This window comes from Rissa tridactyla, chromosome 8, assembly GCF_028500815.1.
Source record: "Rissa tridactyla isolate bRisTri1 chromosome 8, bRisTri1.patW.cur.20221130, whole genome shotgun sequence".
In the NCBI taxonomy this organism is placed as follows: Eukaryota; Metazoa; Chordata; class Aves; order Charadriiformes; family Laridae; genus Rissa; species Rissa tridactyla.
In genome coordinates this window covers 28,138,802-28,158,234 of record NC_071473.1, presented here as the reverse complement: position 1 = coordinate 28,158,234, position 19,433 = coordinate 28,138,802, and the positions used below count along the sequence as shown (strand labels likewise).

At 42.1% G+C, this 19,433-nt stretch overlaps 1 protein-coding gene and 1 long non-coding RNA gene across 6 annotated transcripts in view; one reads left to right on the top strand and one right to left on the bottom strand.

Annotated features, from left to right (window-relative positions):
* The window catches only part of RABGAP1L (RAB GTPase activating protein 1 like), a 261,963-nt gene that overhangs the window by 235,391 nt on the left and 7,139 nt on the right, over nt 1–19,433 (bottom strand). Inside the window, exon 1 of one of the 5 annotated variants that reach the window (XM_054211198.1) lies at nt 13,002–13,175. The exons of 1 other annotated variant lie outside the window; for it this stretch is intronic. The gene's annotated coding sequence lies outside the window, so the exon portion shown is untranslated. Of the gene's footprint in view, nt 1–984; nt 1,074–12,692; nt 12,832–13,001; nt 13,176–19,433 lie in introns of those variants that run through there. 3 more of the 5 variants (XM_054211200.1, XM_054211202.1, XM_054211201.1) reach the window with 3 other exon arrangements.
* On the top strand, nt 13,302–17,590 carry LOC128913516 (uncharacterized). The gene is made up of 2 exons (XR_008467995.1): nt 13,302–13,486; nt 13,795–17,590. It is a non-coding gene; the product is annotated as an uncharacterized LOC128913516 (long non-coding RNA).

Sequence of the window (19,433 nt, the reverse complement as noted above, 5' to 3'; positions counted from 1 at the left end):
AAATACTGCCTCCCTTAGTCCTATGCATGATGCAGTGCAGTGGTTCGACTAGCATTCTAATTTTTATTTGACCGGTAAATTCTTAACACCTTCTGCATGCCAGAACTAATCTGATGGCATTCCACATTCCTAGGGCAAGCTTTCGTAACTATATTCTGCAATGCAGCTCTATTGCTAATTTCAAAGGCCTTGACAGGTTTTAGAAAACGGTGAATAGAAATTCATGAAAGACAATAAAACTGCTTCCTTAATAGAAAAATTATCTTCCACTGCTAAGAACTGGTCAGTATGTAATCAGATATACCTGGTACTAATACACCACTCTATGCCACCTAACCACATTAGGGGAAAAAAAAACACAAAACAAACATAAAAAAAGGCTTTCCTTCACTTTCTGCTTTTTCAATTTAAGATCTGAAGAATCAAACCAATTTGCTCATGACGTTGATCAAGAGGAGAAAACCAAGGTTTGGCCTCAACATGCAGATCACTCTTAAAGTTTTCCAAAGTACCTAAACTCTTCTAGGACCTGGTGTACGATGCGCCTATGAAAGTTCCTGAAAGACACATACCAAGCAATAATGCATACCTTCCTTAATTGAAACAGAACTCTCTTTTTATGACAGTGTGTTTTTTGAGCAGATTTCTCTGTGTAATCAGCTTCTCTAATCATATTATTTCAAATCCATTCTGTAACTCAAGGAAAAACTACTGCTTGGAAAGGTAGTATTAAAAATAATAAAATCAATTAACTCCTATACAAAAGCCTGTTAATTCAGTTAATAAACTACTAAGAATATTTTGTAATTCTGACCAAAAAAAAAAATAATTACTTGACCTAAAGGAAGAATCCTTCAAAGCTGTGTGATCAAGTACCTAAAAAAATCACACAACAAAAGATGTTTCTGTTGCGTTACCTGAAGTTACCTTCAAATTCTAACCCAAGAACGGTGTGTGCATGGGTATGTGTGTATATAAACTCACACTGGCAGATTGTGTAAGACCTTGATTTTCAGAAGATGGATGCATAATGTTCTTTTCCAAAACCTTTTTCATACCAAGCCCTGGAAAGCTTAAGAATTTCTTAAGCACGGTTTTCCTTCATGGACTGCCTGAAAAGAGAAATGGGAAAGAGAAAGAACACATGTGCCCTTTTTCCAAGACACAATTTCTCTTCTTTTTAGCCCAGACATTCATAATGATAAGAATTTATTTTTCCTCCTAAAGGATTAAAGACACAACTAACTTAAAAAAAAAAGTTAAAGCCCATGTAATCAAAAGGCAGGTATGATATTTTGATCATTCTATTTTACATTCTTGTTTAAACATTCTTTGTAACAGCTAACAGGTATATCTCAAGGTATTAGAGAAAAGACTCACAAAAAGCCACTTTTAACCAATGATTCCAAAGAGAAAAGGTTACCAATAGAAAAATTAATCTGTGGCTGCCAAAGAAAGCTTTTGATTTGTTTTTGCAGCTTTTTTCCAGTAATCAAATCTGGTAAGTAGAATTGCTTTAAAGGACAAATTCTATCTTAAAAACATGACAAAAGGGCTTTTTTGGTCCTTCTTGTGGTGAAACTATCACTGGGCTCAAAGAAAAACAGCTCAAAAAATGTTTGTTTTTTTTTTTTTATAAATAAACTTAGCTCCTTAGCCATATCACCATTATCTAGATCTTGTGCACCTTGTTTATTAAATTGAATTACTCTCATTGATTACATTGGTGTAAGCCTCAGGCTACTTTACATTACTCTATAAAATCCTAGAATAAGCTCTTGCTGGGGAAAAGGTATTTAAAATAATACAATATAGTTCCTCATATCATCACCAAGCGTAACTGCAAGTATCTTGCAAAAAGCTACGACAGAACTCTTGTTAATTTTCTTGCTGCAATCATCTTGTCCAACACTACTCAACAACCATTAACAAACCCAGTATGTCTGTCAAGAGAACGTATCCAGAGTAGCTTGAATTTTAAGTATTATATCACATTTTTAATTTGATAAATTCACCGGCTTACATAACGCAAGAAATCCTGAGAAGCCAAAAAGCGGCAGAGCAATTGCAGATACCTTTATTCTCTTTTTTTTTTTTTTAATCACAGTCTCCCTCTAAAAGTTTAAGATAGCTTCCCAAATACAAACACGCTTTACTATTGGTTTCAACACAATTGATACACGGTTGTCACTAAATGCAGATACAAAAGCTTACTATCAATGTTTACATACTAAATACTTCCACAAAACATTTTTACTTCTAGAAACAAAGGCAAGAAGTTATAAGCAACTATCTTAAATATAAAATTCAGACATGTGAAGAAGTGTGAAAGATCGTGTTCTATTCAGTAGTCACATCAGCATACCCTTTCCACAGCAGTATTTTCAGCACACTACCTTGGCCTCCATAAAGAGAGGCCATTAAGTTATGAAGTCCCTAAATGCAGCACAAGCTAGCAAAATGACAAACACACAGTTGAGAGAATGCAACTAACAAAGATGCCTACCCCAAACAACCTCGTACCCAAAGTGTTAGAATGGGCACAGCCGACACTGCCACAGAAAAACCCACGGAAGTAGTAAACCGTTTACAATACAAGGAATCCTAACCCAAAATACCAAGTGCAACCTAGACGAGCACCAGCATTCCACCACACATCCAAGTCAAAGCTGAGTCTTCAACCAGCCCAACAAAGCACCCAAGCCCCACCTGTGCAAAATCAAGTATCAGCTGTTCAGAAGCTGCAGTAAAACAGACCATACTAACTGCACATCTCACAGTGAAAGAATATAATCTTATTATGGCACCTCACATTAATTTTCTGCGAAACGTACAGAGTAATGCAACTACTTTTTCCATACTCCACAGTAAGACCCCAGGAGCTCACTTATTACCAGAAAGAACAAAAAGCAGAATCAGAGAGGACAAGGAGAGAAACTGGGAGAGTATGTTGGAAGAAGGATCACTTGTATCTGTCTTATTGTAACCTTGGATTTCTCTGGCTACTACCAAAAGCTAGGTAATAAACTACACTTCAGCCTGACCAGTTTATAATCGGTCTCACTTTCTGATGTCTCAATACGATGAAAGAAAAGAAGAATCAGGAAAGGGAAGCTCTAAGGCTCAAAGACAAATATAGCAGTCACAACAACTGTGAGGAACTTCCAACTTCACCTTAGTCTTTTGGGGCTTGACAAAGTATTCTCCTGGACGTTTTGATCAACTCTTTCCCCTCTCCCTTCACAGTTTTTATACATCCCTATAGCAATAAACAGTAACAATTAACATTTAAAACAATGTAAAAATCAGCTACTGACTTTTCTACAGTGCCGTTAATCATTTTCATTCCTTACTCCTGTTTCCTCAAAATCACTGAGCTGTTCTCTCCAAGAACAATTCTAGCCACCAGTTCCCAGTTTCTTCCAAGTTTATGCTACCAACACAAACTACTAGCCATTAGGATCAAGTATAATACCTTTACTGCCTAAAAAAGCTGCAACACTTCCCACTTTCTCTGCTAAGATTTGCACAAGTATCTGGGCAGTCTACAAGACTGACAGCTAACCCCAGAGAAAAAAAGGAGAATTAGAGCATTTCTTCAGCCAGTTCAACACTTGACTACACAAGCACCTGTTAGCACAATAAATGCACAGAACACAGACACAACTAGGCAGCTAGGGCTGGGGAAAGCTACTGCTGTTGCCGCGCTGCCACCGAGAAGTTACTTGTGAGAGCTATCTTCAAAATAACAGGAAATAATGAAAGTATACACCAGTGGAACAAAATAAAACGAAGGGTTCACAGAATGGGGAAAAAATAAATCCTTTTTCTGCACATGCATTGCAGATGGCTCAGACTAAATTGTATCTTATTAGCTTCTCAGTCACACCTAAAAAAAAGAAATAATCAGGCTCCCATGAAAAAAGGTATCGGTTTGCAGCATTCAAACTCTTAATAAAGGGAAATACACCGGTACATTATTTAAGTACAAAGAAAAACACTCCAAATCATTTTTGCAAGCTTATTTTAAAAGTTTAGACAGTTATTGAATTTCTCCACCTGAATTCAAATTCTGGATCTTGTATTTTGTATCTAAATATGCACACACAAAGACAACGCATTAGATTAAGATCATTTGCTTCTTATTTTCACACTGATTTGCCTGCAAAGGCCTGAGAACCGAAAAGGCATAGCAAAGCCTTCACCCTAAGTTAAAATTTCAGGAGGGGAATAACGAGTTAAACAGAGAAGAAAAAAATTAATATGCATACTTTTTTTTATTGTAACATATTTGTTAGAAATACAAATATGCATACACAGTATGTGTACACAATATACAAATATGTGTATTGGAATAAATCTGTGGCACTCAGCAAAACAATTTTGTGTAATTTCAGAAAAAACCACAATAATAGTTTGCATACACAATAGAAGCACAAATTAGAACCATCTTACTTATGCTGAAATAATAGAAAACAAGACTCTAGATCTCTGTGAAGTGCTGTAATCAAGTCAATATATCTAAATTGAATTACTTCGAGCTGTTTTTCCACTGGAGACATTTCAGTAAGCGCATATCACTATAGAATTTATAATCAAAGCATTCAAAAATACCTGGAGACATGCCACTATTATACCACTGTAAGGCCGTGAGACTACATGAGTAATTGTACTAAATGGAAAAGCAGTGTATTTCAATGTAACTGCCTTTTAAATAAAACTGCTGGGGCGGGGGAGAGGGGTGTGCATTTGTAGTTAAGATAGAAACCTTATAATAAAAGGGTCTATTTCCCTAAATAGCACTGAAGATTATGAAAATTAACTAAACAATTAGTTCACTACAAGTCAATCCTTAGACTAAATCTTCAGACTAAAAGTCAATCCTTAGAGTAAGATTCTCAGACAAAGCCTTAACTCTCACTCTTTTTCTCTCAAAAGGAAAAATAAGGTTAACCTATCAAATGCACAGAGAACTGCAACAGATCAGCATCTGGAAAATGCTTCCTACCCCAAAAAAATCTGGTGGTGTGTCTTAAAGTACATACAAGAGACATGACCTAATCAGAAAGATCAGCTATACTTGAATTGAAAGTACAGCTACTTAACTTTGTTCAGCACCCTGAAAGTACAGAGGGTTAAGAATCACTTATCACTGACAAGAAATGTAACTTCAAGACTATTCCCTAACTACTAAATAACTATGCTCTAGAAACTTCTACCTTTACATCTTGACATACAAAACTTGCCATATAGAAGTTTTGGTAAGGAAAGAATAAAAAAATAAAAAAAATAGAGAATGCAAGAGACATTCTGACAACTGTATTTGCCTGCAAGAAAACACCAGGGATTTGTCATAAATGATAAATTACTCAAAACTGATTCCTTACATTAAAAGGATTACTACTCCATGAGTTTTATAGCAAGCAGCAAGAAAGGACTTTTTTGTCACTTACATTCACATCCATTCCCCTCTTCACCCACGTCACTGACTTACTATATGATGTTGAGCAAATTACTTCACTTCTAAGCTCAACAGTAACATGGAAATCATACTCAGCCACTCAGCAACGGCCTTCAAGATCCATTCTTAGATTCAGTCACTGACTGAAATCCTCTTCTAACTGACAATTTACTGGTTCTTAAAAACACCTTTAACTATTCTTTTTTCTGCCCTTTGACCGAGACTCTCCTAGTTAGAAATCACATGGGAGATGCTAAGAATTTGAGCAATTAAGCCAGGGAGTTGTCCACCATCATCAGTAATGAGCTTCACTATTTAAGAGCGTGCCAGCAACCTAATGTAAAACGAAAGGTAATATTCGAAAGGCGAACGTGCAGACTGCAATTTCACCATTAACTACAGTGGTTATTGAGCATTGTTTTGCATAGAAATCCAATTCCACTTGAATACCCTTCTACTATATTAGAAATTAACTCAGAACTCCGAACCATGCTAAAAAACTTATTTCTAGATGAAATGGATACCAAAGACCCATTCAGACAGAAAAGCTAGACCAGGAACTGATGTACCCGAGCCCATAACCGAGGCTTTATCTCGGTACTGCTAAGCCAACCAAGGTACATCAGCACAAATCACAACACTTAAACCAGTTAAGAAACTGAAGGCAATGTCAAGCACATGCAGAGAGTTTAAACCAACTGAGAACTTCGTCTGAAGCTGTTTGCACAGACTATAACTCAACAACTCTCTCCCTTATTTTCTCCTCAAATAACTGAGAAACATAAAACCCACAGATAACAACTACGGGGTCGAATGAATGCGTGAAACAAACTATCCCCCACTACACATTTAAAATGGTTCAATTTCCAAAACTTTAGTTTATTCCAATGATTTCTAAAATGAATTTATGCATTGACAGAAAAATATAAAATTAATTCTAATTGAAAGCACTTATATACAGACTGCATTAAGTTAAATATTAATTCAGCCATCTTGCTGCTAGATATCAACATCTCCCGTCTATCTACAACGCACAAATAAAGGAGGAGCATACACTGAAGCTGTAAATTTCTACCTAATGTCAATAATTTTAGTTGGGGGGTAGGGGAGGGGAAGAGATGTGGTTCTTTTTTCTCATTGTTTTGTCTCCTTGGTACCACAGTACAAGTTCCACTCTACATTTTAGACAGGACTCAGTCAGTCCCTTATCACAAGAGTCCGGTAATGCTTACTGCTTGCTTAGGAGGAACTGACTGCTTTCATTCAAACATTTCATGCTGAGATTAGAACCACTATTAACCAAGACTTCAAAAAAAATTTTTTTTCCAAAGTTTTACACATTTCTAGATATGAAAGGGTAATGTGAAACAGTCTGGATCTCTGCTTTAGAAGCACACAGAAGATAAAGGCAAGGAGAGGCTACCCAAGAAGAACAGAGATGCAGCCTATGCACACAAGGATGGCATTAGGAAAAATCAACATCCAGCTCGAACTAAAACTGACAAGACATGAAGGGCAACAAGGACGGACTCCTGTGCAAGACGAAGGCTAAAGAAGAGCTCCCTCTGTTCAGAAGGACAGGGTCCTAGTAAAAAAGGTTACGGAAAGGGTTGACCAACTCCATGTCTTTTTTTACCCCAGTTTTCATTGCTAAGGTCTACCCTTTAAGCCTCCCAGACCCCTGAGCCTAGTAGCAGAGTCTGCTGGAGTAAAGAATTACCTCCAAAGAGAAAGATAGAGTTTGGAAGCACTTAAGGAGACTGGAAATACACAGGTCCACAGAAACAGATGGGATGCATCTGAGAGTCCTGATGGAGCTGGCCTGTGTCACTGACAGGCCACACTATCACTTTTTGAAAGGTCATGAGATTGAGGGAGGTTCCTTATTCCGGGAGAAAAGGCAAACATTGTACCCAACTTCAAAAAGAGCAAGGAGGAGGATGCAGGTAACTATAGATCAGCCAGCCTAACGTAGAGTCCATGAGAGGATTAGGGAGCAAATCCTCCCTGAAGCCATTCCTATGCCAAGAAGCTGATTGGGAATAGCTAGTAGTGAGTATAGCTTTATCAAAGGAAAATGATGCCTGATGAACACCATACCTTACTGCAAGAACAATGACTGGCTTAGAAGATGATGGAAGAGCACTGAATGCAGAAGGCCAGCCACTAACAACATTATCCCACAGTATCATTACAGCCAAACTGGTGAGACAGGCACTGGCAAAGCAAGCAATAAGGTGTTTGGGAAACTGACTGGACTGCTGGGCTGAAAGAGCAGCAATCAGCAGTACCAAGTCCGGTAACATGTGGTTACAGTCACATCCCTTGGGGATTACCACTGAAAGTAGTACCACCTGATGTCCTTATTAACAACCTGGATAATGGGACCGAACGTATGTTCAGCAAGGTTGACAATGACACCAAATTGGAATGCTCTGCAGGGCAGGACTCCTACTCAGAGGGACCTGGACAGGCTGGAGAAAGGCACTGGCAGGAGCCTCGTGAAGTTCAACAAAGGCAAGTGCAGAATAACCCCGTGTGACAAGACAGCCTGGGCACCAACCAGATAAAAAGTGACTTTTGGAGAAAAGGACGTGAAAATCCCAGCAGGCAAAAAGCTGAAGAGGAGTCAGCGCTGTACCCTGACAGCAAAGAAGGCTGAGCTCACCCTGGGCTCCGTTAGCAGGAGTCCAGCCAGCAGGTCCGGGAAGTGATCCATCCCCTGCATCCAGCACCGGTGAGGCTGTGTGTGGGGTACTGGGCCCAGTTTTGGACTCCCCCGTACAAGACAGACGTTGCCACACTGGAGCAAGTCCCGTGGAGGCCACCGCGCTGGTGAGGTGGCAGGAGCACGGGATGTACAGTGAGGGGTTGAGGGAACGGGGCTTGGTTCAGGCTGGAGAAGAAAACGGGCAGAGGAGAATCTTACTGCTGTCTACAACTACTGCATCAGAGGACTCGGGGATGGAGCCAGGCTCTTCTCAGAGGCATATAACAACAGGCTGAGAGGCAACAGACACCAGACACGAGTTGGAACCTGGGAAATTCCAGTCAGGTGAAAGGATGGTTTTGGTGGGTGGGTTGGTTGGTTTGTTTTTAAACCGTGAGCACGATCAAGCAAGTAGTGGAACAAGTTGCCCAGAAAGATTCGACAATCTCCTTTCTTGAAGGCGTTCAAGACTACCCTCCCACTCGGGGCTCCGTGTGACCTGTTCTAACTGGAGCTGCTTGAAGTAGGAGGCTGGACTAGATGATCTCCAGAGGTCTCTTCCAGCCCAAAGCATCCTCTGATTCTACGCTGATGCCATGCAGAGCGATGCTCACTGTGGAAGGGCAATCCTTCAGGCTTGCTTTAAACAGAGACTCTGAATTCAAGGAACTTGTTCCCTGACTTCCAGCAAGTCCAGTGGAGGCCGCCAAGCTGGCCAGATGGCAGGAACACATGACATAAAATGATAGGCTGATAGAACTGGGTTTGTGCAGCCTGGAAAAGAAAAAGCTCAGAGGAATCCTTATTGCGGTCAACTATCTAATGGAAGGGTGCAGAAAAGACAGAATTGGACTCTTCTGGACGGTGCACAGTGACAGGATGAGAGGCAACAGACATAAGTAGGAAAGTAAATTCCAGTTAGGTTAAAGGGGGGAAAAAATTTAGTATGAAGGAAATCAAATGAGGAAACAGGTTACCCAGAAAGGTGTTAAGGGCTGGAACAACCTTATCTAAATTGCTCTTGCTTTAATTTAAGCAGGGAGCTGGATTAGATGACCTCCAGAAGCCCCTTCCAACCTAAATGATTCTATTTCATTAATGTATTATTTAATCTGACTATGATTCTATTTCATAAACTTTTATTCAGCAATTTTTGCATCAAGTTTATTACTTTTAATGATACATTAAAAAATTTCAGTTGTCCTGTACATATAGTAAACATGCATCCAACATGGTGCATAAAAATGTAAACATCTCTTATCTACTTGCCCTTAGAACCTCTTCCCCTTGTACCCATGTGCTTCCTTCCCCCATAACTAGGGAACGTGAGTTTTCAGCATCAGAACAATTTTGCGCTTTTAAGCTTACCTGATCTAAAAAAACCCCACACTTCCTTTGATATCCTGGTTCGTGTTTCATGGATGACCAAAATGGGAAAGCAGAAGGCTGTGACCCCTCTCACTTTGTTGCAAAAACTAATTTTTCCTCTCTCCACTTAAAAACATTAGAAAGACCTTTGTTCCTGCTATTCTCTCCAAAGAGTAAGAAACACTCCACCAAAGAGAGGTTCTCCACAAGGGCTTTACTCATCTTTCAGCAATATCTATTTAACTAAGCAGGTTTTGGAAACAATTTATTTATTTATGTACTTTTCACAAAGAGTCACACCCAACAAACTAACTACTTTTTCTGCTTCATAGAGTCCCCTCTTGGAACATTTCTGATATCAAAATTAAGTAAACACCTTAAAAGCCACAGAGGTATTTTCTAATAACCTACAATTAGTTTTGTTCCTTTTTAAAGTTAAGAATACAGGAAAAGCTGAAATAAATAAATTTCAAACTCTCTTCAAATATGTCAGGCTTTGCTTATAAACCAGGACTCTGTCAAAGAAGAAAGAATCCCTTCAGCAATACAGGTTACAATAATGGCTCCTTTAATAGCTGTACCAGTGTAGAGTAAGACTGAGGCTGGAATAAACTACCAAAGGTAAGAATTTGAAAAAACAGATCCTACAAAAATATACTTATGAAAATAATCTCCATTAAAAGGACACCTCTATGAAGCTCAGTGTGAATACCTGAAATAAGCATTTTAATTTTCACTTAGAAGGTAAAGACTAAAATTCATGGGGAGAAACTCATGGAGAGCTACTGCAGGAAAGATTAATATAGCTAGTGGTCGAAAGAGAAAACAAACTTTCAGTGATAAACTTCCACACTTTTTTGCATCCATTTGTTTAAGAGCACTACTGCTTTTGATACCAAGATCAAAAGTGCCAATACAACATATCAGTCCATTGGCTACATGAAATGGGTATAATCCAATGACAGATTAATCCAGACTGGAAATCAGGTGTGTAATTACTAAGGTCAGTCAAGTTTGAAATAGCCTTCCAATTATAGCAGAGGAAATAACAATATACACCTGACTATTTTGAAATTAGAGCTGAATACATTTACAAAAGCCCCTATCTAACAATGCCCAGATTGTTCCTTGGAATTAACAAATCAACAAAAAGTTTAGAGAGAAGAAACGATACGCAAAGGAGACAGCAGCAGGAAACCACAGCTATTTCTGTGTACATATAGAAGAAAAATAGAGATGTGGAGGTGGCTCTTAAAAAGCAGTAGCCTGTTTAATGTTGCTGAAAGTAAATAAATAAGACAAATGACACCATAGCTTCATAATCAATGTAAGCCAGTACTGACAGGAAAAGAAGAGCTCATACCACCTTTACTGTCATTTGCTACCTTCACCACAGGTGGCATAAGCCAATCAAAAACACAGGGTTGCTTCTTTTAGCAGCTGTGCCTTCTTACATTAACTTGCTGACCATAAAACCACGACCATCACCCATCACAACTTATGTGACTGTATCGGGACTGCAGCTGTCCCCTCCTCCCTACCAACACACTCCTTCCTCCTCTGGGCTGAGACAACGTCCATATCACCAGGCAAGTGAGCTGGTTCAGGAAGTTGTTCTAACCAAAAAAGCAACTCAGGAGGAAAAAAAAAAGAAATAAAAGTACTACTTTTTGACTAGAGTAGTTCTCTCAACGCACTTCCCGCCGTGGAATTCCCATTGATGACACAAGGGAAGGTGCATCCACAACTCAGGTTGTCTTCAAGTGCTCGGGAGTACGCACCAGGAACTCTGTTTCCACAGAAAGCCACATTATGCCCTGGCCCTTTTTGCAATCCCCTTACTAATGTTACTGAATCTGTGAATCACTTTTAAAAGGACTGAACGCTATTTTTAACCAAGCAATACATTTCACTGTAACCACCTTAAAGTAAACACTGCTGAGTACTTCCAATAATGCTCCAATTTAGCTTCAGTTCTGATAACACTGGAGTCAGTTTCTGCCTACTGTGTGTAACTATACTTGTAGTCCCTTCAAGTTTAAACTGCAAACCCACCTCTTAATTAGTATCATTAACACCATATAAGGCACACAAACAAGCAGAATTGGCTACAGTCCTACTTAAAACCTGACACAGGCATAACTTGCACAACCAATCTTATACCCCCAGTAAATCTTCCTGAGATCCGGAGCATGAGCCAATCTGACCGGCACTCAGGATTTTGGCCTGTATGACAGAGACTCAGACAAATAAACCCATGGTACTTTTCCTGAATTTAAAGGGATAAGAAAATGTGGCCTGTAGCATCACTAAGATCTCTAAGGACAGTTGCCCTTCTCCAAAGTTTTGTTTGAAAAGTCACCAACATGGTTATGAGACTACAGCTTGACAGTGACAGAGAAAACCCACTTACTTAGGCAAGCTATTTCTTATTTGTTGCTGCCTTTGTTTCCGTTTTGAAGAAGAGTTGACACTTTAAGTCTTTCTTCCCCCCTCCTACACAAAAGAACGGCTGCATACATGCATGCAGCTATCAGATGTGGTAAGTTATGATTTATTTACAACACTATCAAAAACAAGCAATCTTAACAGCGCAGCTTTGAAAGAGTGACAGCAAGAGCAAAGTACACGCCACACTTCAGCAGCTCAGAACCCAGCAGCGCTGCCAAGTCCATTTCATTCAGAGTGCCACAGCCACTTCAGATGGTTTCAGCAAGTTTTGCAGTACCCTGTCTGAAGACAAGGATTTCTGTGCCGAATCACAGTCAGGGAGGGCCTAACTGTGGAAGGCGGCTTGAAAAAAAAAAAAATAAAAAGAGAAAAAAAAAATTCACAAAAAAGCCCAAATGTGTATGAATCCGAGCCATGCAGACAGCACAGATTCAGGATAGTAGTTTGCTAGTTTGGGCTCTTGGGAGGTGACTTCACTTTTCCTAAGGAGGAGAAGGAAGGGAGATGAACATTTCCACAACCCTCTCCCTTGCCTCAGCAAGAAAACAACTTTTATGTTTTAAATCCCCCCCACTTTCCTCCAGCTCGGCTCCTCCCGAAGCGGCACCCCCCCGCCGCCCGGCCGCGCACAGGCAGCTCCCCCCACCCCACAAACACACGAAAACACGAAGCGGCGGCACCATCCCCTGAACGGCCACGCACCTCCTGCCTCCCCCCGCTCCGCCGCCGCCGGGAGGCCCGGGACAAGCGGCCGCAGCTCCCGGGGCCGCGCAGCCGGACCGGAGGCGGCTGCCGCGCCGGCAGGGCCCGCCGGAGGAGGAAGCCACCTCGGGTCACCGGGCACTGTCACCCCATGACACGGGGCGGGCGGGGCGGGCCATCGCCTCTCTCCCTGCCGGACGGTCCTCCAGAGCGAGCGACGGCGCCTCTCGCCTCCTCCCCGCAAGAGAGCCCCCACCGCCTCCCCTCGCCCCGGCGAAGGAGGCCCGGGGCAGCGTCCCGCTCCCTCACCGGTAGCAACCAAGCCGTCCTCCCCGCTCTGCCGCCACCTCCAGCCCGGCCTGCGCTCCGCCGCCGGCCCTCTGCGCAGGGAGCGGGAGGCCGGGCGAGCAGGGCTCGGCGGGCCGCGCAGCCGCCTCAGGGCCGGGCCGGCGCCCTCCACATTCCGGCGGCGGGTGGATGGCGGAGCGGGCGGGGGCGCGCGCGCGCAACCCTTCCCCTCCCTCCTTCCCCCTCCTCCCCGCCCCCGCGCGGACGGGGCGCGAGCGCCGGCATCGGGGGCGGCCGTTCCGTTCCCCGCGGCCGCGCGAGGCGCCGCGTGCGAGCTGACACCGGGGCAGGCGCCCCGCGCCCCGACCGCCGCCGGCCTGGGGGGGCCGTGGGGAACGCTTCTCTTCGGCCCTGTACAAACCACCCAGCTGGCGGAGGGGCCAGCGCCTACTCGTGTCAAAATTCTCGGCCGCAGCTGAGGAAGAGTGGGAGACCTTCAAATCATGGTACTCTTCACCAAAAAAAAAAAAAGAAAAATACGACCAAACTTTTTTAAGTTCGCGTTTTGATTTTGTACCCCCGTCTCACTACGCGGTAGCTTGTGTTTGCTTATCAACAGTGGTTTTGTATGGTTAAACAAATATTTAAATAGTAAATACATGTGTATGTTTAAATAAATATCAGCATTGTTTATGTTTAAATAATGAAAGATTGTCCTGTTGTTTTCTCTCTTTTTTTTTTTTGTGTGTGAAACAAATTGCATTTAAATTAACCACATAATTTATACAGCCTGTTTGCGTTCCCTCCATTTCAGACGAGGATCAGCCAAACCCTCGGCAATGTCAGACCACAGCCTCACATAAAGTAACTGCTGCCGGTAAGAGAGCGCGCCGCGCCCAGCCACCCCCGGACGGCCGCATTCCCCGTGTTCGTACGTGGTTTTCTCGTGGCTGGGAGCTGGGGACGCTGCGCTGCTCACGATGACAGCAGGACAGCGGCTCTGCTCCGACAGCTTCCCTCTCGGCGACGCGGGCGGTGAAACGCACGGAGCCCGGCCGCAGCTCTGCCAGCCTCCCCTCCCGTCCTGGCTGCGGAGGCGCGACGCGGGGACACTGCGGGGTAAAGGCTGAAGCACAGCTACGTGCAGAGCAACAACACGAAGTCTGATTTTGGAGCTGTACGAGCACAGCTACTGAAAGAAAGCTGGCATGTCCAAGTGTTTAATTCTCCTTAATGCTCATTCGTATGCTGTAAGAAATTCTCAATTCTCAAACAGGCAGAGAGATGGTTTATTTGTTACACGGTCTTTTTGGTAGCGCACCGGTCTCAAAGCTGGCAAGGCAAGCAGACAAAGGAGAACATTTCCCAGAGAAAAGCAAAGCGGGACTATTTGGACAGTCCTATGCTATGCCAGTCCCCCACTTGGTTGTTGTTACATATCTTTGCTAGTTGTCTGCAGCTGGTGTAAATTAAATTATGTTCAGATTATTTTTATCACACCACAGGGTTCAGATAAACCACAAAAGCATGGGGAAAGAAGAAAAATTAAGGGGGAGGAGAGGAACGATTTTACTGAATATTACAATAGAGGAACAATAAGAAAACAGTTTCTGTGGCATCGTACTCAGATGCTGCACGCTTATGTAAGAATATGGGTAATAAACAGGAGGAACTGAAAGTCATTATATTCAGAACTAAAAACACGAATAAATTGTCATGACTGGTTATTGCTATGGAAAGGTAGAGTTTGTTCAGGAAGCATAGGTAGGAGAAAAGGAACATAAGGCACAGAGCTACTGAAAATATTTGGATAATGGCAAAAAGGAAAGGTAGAGAACACTGTCACAGCAAAGACCCGTTAGCAACCCTCAAACGAAAAAGATTAACTGCATGGTACTTTAATTTGAATAAAATCATCCAAAGCATAGGAACTGGTGATAATGAGACTTGAAATGGCAAGATACCTACTCAGAAAGGAATTTAGGAGACTATATGGGTGACAGTGGTCATTAGAATCATAGGGTTGGAAGGGACCTCTGGAGATCATCTAGTCCAACCCCCCTTAGGTAAGTTAATGACTCTTCAAAAGGGAAGGAAGAAAAATTAAACCATCAGACTTGAAGAAAGTAAGTTTCAGTAAACTCACGGTTTGAATCCCAAATCCCCCTGAATGCCAAATCTAATGAAAAGTACACTCTGGAACGTTTGCCATTTCCGATAGAATGAACATGGAGGCCGCAAACAGACCCTGGCAATGAGAAAAGCCAGGAAGAGAAGAGTCTGGCAAAATCTAAACCATTACAATGGCTTGCACCTTTTGAAAAAAGCAGAATCTAGTTTAAATTATTAAAACTGACAACAAAGTGTTTCTTGTAAGGTGTAGGGAAAATCCAGAAAGGTTAACATACAAAAGAGCTGAAACCATCAAAGAGCCACAGAGCGTAACAACAAAAAGCTTACGTGCAAGATTACCAGGGAAGAACTGACTTGCCCTCAGGTAGGCGAGGAAACTATTACCGAGTCATGTGAGGAAGACCAAAGCCTCATTTTTTTTTGGCTTTGTTCTTCTCCAAAATGTCACCTGTAATCGGATGGCTTACATAGTTAACATTAGCAACATAAAAACAAAAGCTAAACTAAGGAAAGAAATAGAATCTATTCAAGTAAGATGCTTACAGAAGTCATGTGCCAGGTAAGTTTCAGCCAATATATTTAGTGAAATGGCTAAGCAATCTCCAGGCTATTCGCAATTACCTTCATGAACTCAGAAAAGATAGCTGAGGTTCCACGAGATCAGGAAGAAGAACATGGTGCCTACCTTAAAAAGGAAAGAAAAGGCTGGGAATGAGAGGCCAATCAGATTTACTTTGTAGAAGGCAAAATACTGGAACAAATTATTAAGTAAATTATTTGTAAGGCCTTGGATGATAAGATTAATAACAATCAACAACAACATCTCAAAACCAAATCTGGAATCTTGACTTCAGCATGGCTTCTGATGAGGTATCATCTAATACTCTCCTACGGAGGACAGAGGAGCATTAGCTACACGAAACTTAGATGAAATGGTTAGAAAATGGTACTCACAAGTAGTGTCAAGTGATTCACAATCAAATAAGGACTTTGTAGCAAGTGAGATCTCCAGATACTTACATCCTGAGTCCTGAACTGCTTCTGGATGCAATAGGATAAAGAATATTTTTATCATGTTTGTGGAGGATATCCTGTTCAGGTGAGAGCTGCAAGCATTTTAGTAAATATAATTAGAATTGAACAAATAATGACAAGTTGGAACAAAGATCTGAAGTAAATAGGATTTAATCCAATAAGGTGAGCAACTATTATGTATAGCTGGGAATAATTGACTGCAAAAACATAAGATGGAGTCAAAGTGTCTAAGCAGTTACTTTACAGAAAGAAGTCTTGGTTCATAGCAGTTCACAAATAGAAAATGAGTCAACAGCGATTTGGTGTTACAAAAAAATGTGAGTGCTTTACTGAAATGTAGAAAAAGACTGAAATGTAGAAAAAACACAAGAAGAGCAAAATAATTCTTCCACTCCAATGAGCTCAAAAAGGCTTTTGGTGAAGAACAGTTTGGGGCACCTCCTTTCAGTTACAGACATCTCTGTGGAGAATGGAAAAAACTACCAGAAGTCTGGACAACTTGACCTTGAGTCATACTCAAGTACAACTGAAAGAAGTTCAGCTGAAGATCTGAAAAGTCAAAGACTTATGAATGTACAGCCTAGAAAAATGTGAGAATTTGACGTAAAGAAACCAGTCTCTATGTATACGAGAAAAGTGAATACACCAGCCCATCTGTTTTATAATGGAAATAATTTTTTGCTGCATAATGAACTCTCAAGCTAAAACACTTACGGAGACTTTTTAGCATGCTTAAATCCTCATATGCTTAATATCCTATGAGGTGTGATAAAAATCCTGAAGATGTAGAGCATCCATACATTGGTAAAAAAAAATCACTTATTTTAAAATCCACCAAGAAAAAAAATCAATGCCAGGCCTCTCCTGCATTATCCACTGCAGGGAGCTGAAGCGTAATATTGCTGGACAGATGGCGATAAAGGAATCCAGTTGCGCACTTAATTGGAGCTATAAAGTCCACGTGTATTAATTTCCACAACCTGACCTCTGCAGAGCTCACATATAAATATTCGTCTCGATAGAGGCAATTCCATTTAACCTTCTCTGAAGGATAATGGAAAGCCAAGGTCGTCCAACCTGTGATCTTAATGGGCACCTCCCACAACCAGGCCTTCTGCCACTGCCAGAGACCTCTCTGTGTCAGAAACCCAGGAACTACTGGGTCTGTCAGGGAGCTCTGGAAACAGGCTAGAAGAATTCCTATTTAGGAGGTAATTAAGCCTACTCCCATAAATAATAGGAAGAAAGTATATAGTTCAGAATAAAACCACCAAATTTGGGGGTAAGAATGCTGGGAAAACATATTTACACATCTATTTTAGAATATACTACTGTGCAACTTGTATGGATGGCCCAGTCCCAGCAACTTTTTGTATGTTTGTATCATTCTTGTTAAATCAGAATTTCCAAAATAAAAATGAAACTTTAGTGAGAGTTTATAACTGATTCTGCTGTGGTCTTTTTCTCCTGCAGACTACCATTATCCCAGGGATCTTGCCTTCCAACTTTACAGTATGTTTGAGCACAGTAGCCTAATATATTGATCTTACTGCTAGAGTACGGTTTAAAACCCAGAAAAGCGAGTGATTTACAGCTTTAGAACTAATAGCATTGGAAGGAAATACTTAGGAATACCTCATGCAATGACTTTTCTTTAGGGAGCTTTGATACCCTTAAAATCATAGGGCTGGTGCCAAACATCATATGCCAAAGGTAAAATGGAGTCAAATTCCCTTCAAGATAATTAATGAATACCTGAACTTTATGGGAAGCATTTAACTTTTTGAATAATTATTGAGACTTTCTAGATACAAACTGTGGAGAAGTTAAGTTTGATGCATTAAAGACGTTCAGCACATTTCAAATATTCTAATTAAACAGTGACACAGCCCCAAATAAACACACTTGTCCACATAATCAAGAACAGAATACAGATAATCTATTTTATAATGTGTATTACAAATGAATTTATTGATAGTTGCTGTTTATTCTAAACTTCTCTACAGTTTGGTCCTGAGCCCTGCAGTGACAATTCAGCTCATGGCCCCCGGCTCTGCCCTGGCTCCTGCCCCAGAGGCAGGATCTGCCCATCCTCCAGGCCAGAGAGGGGGCATTTACCCCTCTCAGCTGCCCCACACAGAGCTCAGGCATCACTTGCTACAGGCATCTGCGGGGAGTATGTGCCCCTGGGTGGGGCATTACACAAGGGGAGGAGGTATCTGCCCCTGGGGGGATACCTTCCCCTCGGCAGGGCATTTTCCCTGGGGGGAAGATTTGCCCTTTCAGGGTGTATCTACCCCTGGGGGTGTGATTTACCATTGGGGGGGTTACTTGCCACTGGGTGAGGGCCATTGACCCTACTTCCTGCCCACACATTTTCCCCCCAGAGCCCCTGATCTGCCCTATGGCCCCCATCTGCCCCCAGCCTCACTTGCCCTAGCCTAGGCACTGTGGGCAAGGACCTAGAGGGACACCCCCATAGCCAGGAGGGGGGCAAAGACCCAGCACAGATGCCCAATGCCCGCAGCCCTGGAGGGGTGTCTGCCCCAAACCGGGGTTTTGTCCCCCCCAGGGCCACAATTACCGCCCCAGGCCCACTGTTACCTCCTGCCTCCCCTGGGGCTGTGGCTGCCAGGAAGGCAGTGCTTGAGTTCTGTGTGACCCTCATGCCTGCCGAAGGGCTGACTCCCTCCTGCAATGGGGGGAGAAATCTCCTTCAGCCAAGTCATGGCAAACTCTTTTGGATGAAGTTGCCTAGAGCTGGGAGGAAGTGGCCAGCAGACAGCTGGAAAAGAAACTGAAGATCATGCAGAAGGAAAGTAGGAAGTCAAAATCTCCTCCTGAAGTGCCAGTCGTGATTCAGGAAGCCAGCCTTCCTTCAGTTCCTCCCCAGCAGGTCCAGATCTTACAGAAGCTGACAACGAATGACATGCTTAGTAATCCCAACTCCACCAGCAGACCAGCCTTCCCTGTGAAATCCTTGGCGCAAAGGGAGGCAGAGTACATAGAGGCAAGGAAACAAATACTGGGCAGCACGAGACCCAAAGAGCAGGAGAAACCCATTCTAGATAGACCAATGAGAATCTCCCAGCCGGAAGACACCAGACAGCCCAATAATGTGATTAGGCAGACTCGATGATTTTCCAACCTAAATGACTGTATGATATAGTTTGTATCTCTGTTTTTTTTCTTTCAGCAGCTAACATTGCAAGGTAGACTGAGGGTCAGATTTTTAGAATTTTAATATTGCATTCACAGGATTCTCCATTAGATTTGTGAGCTTGA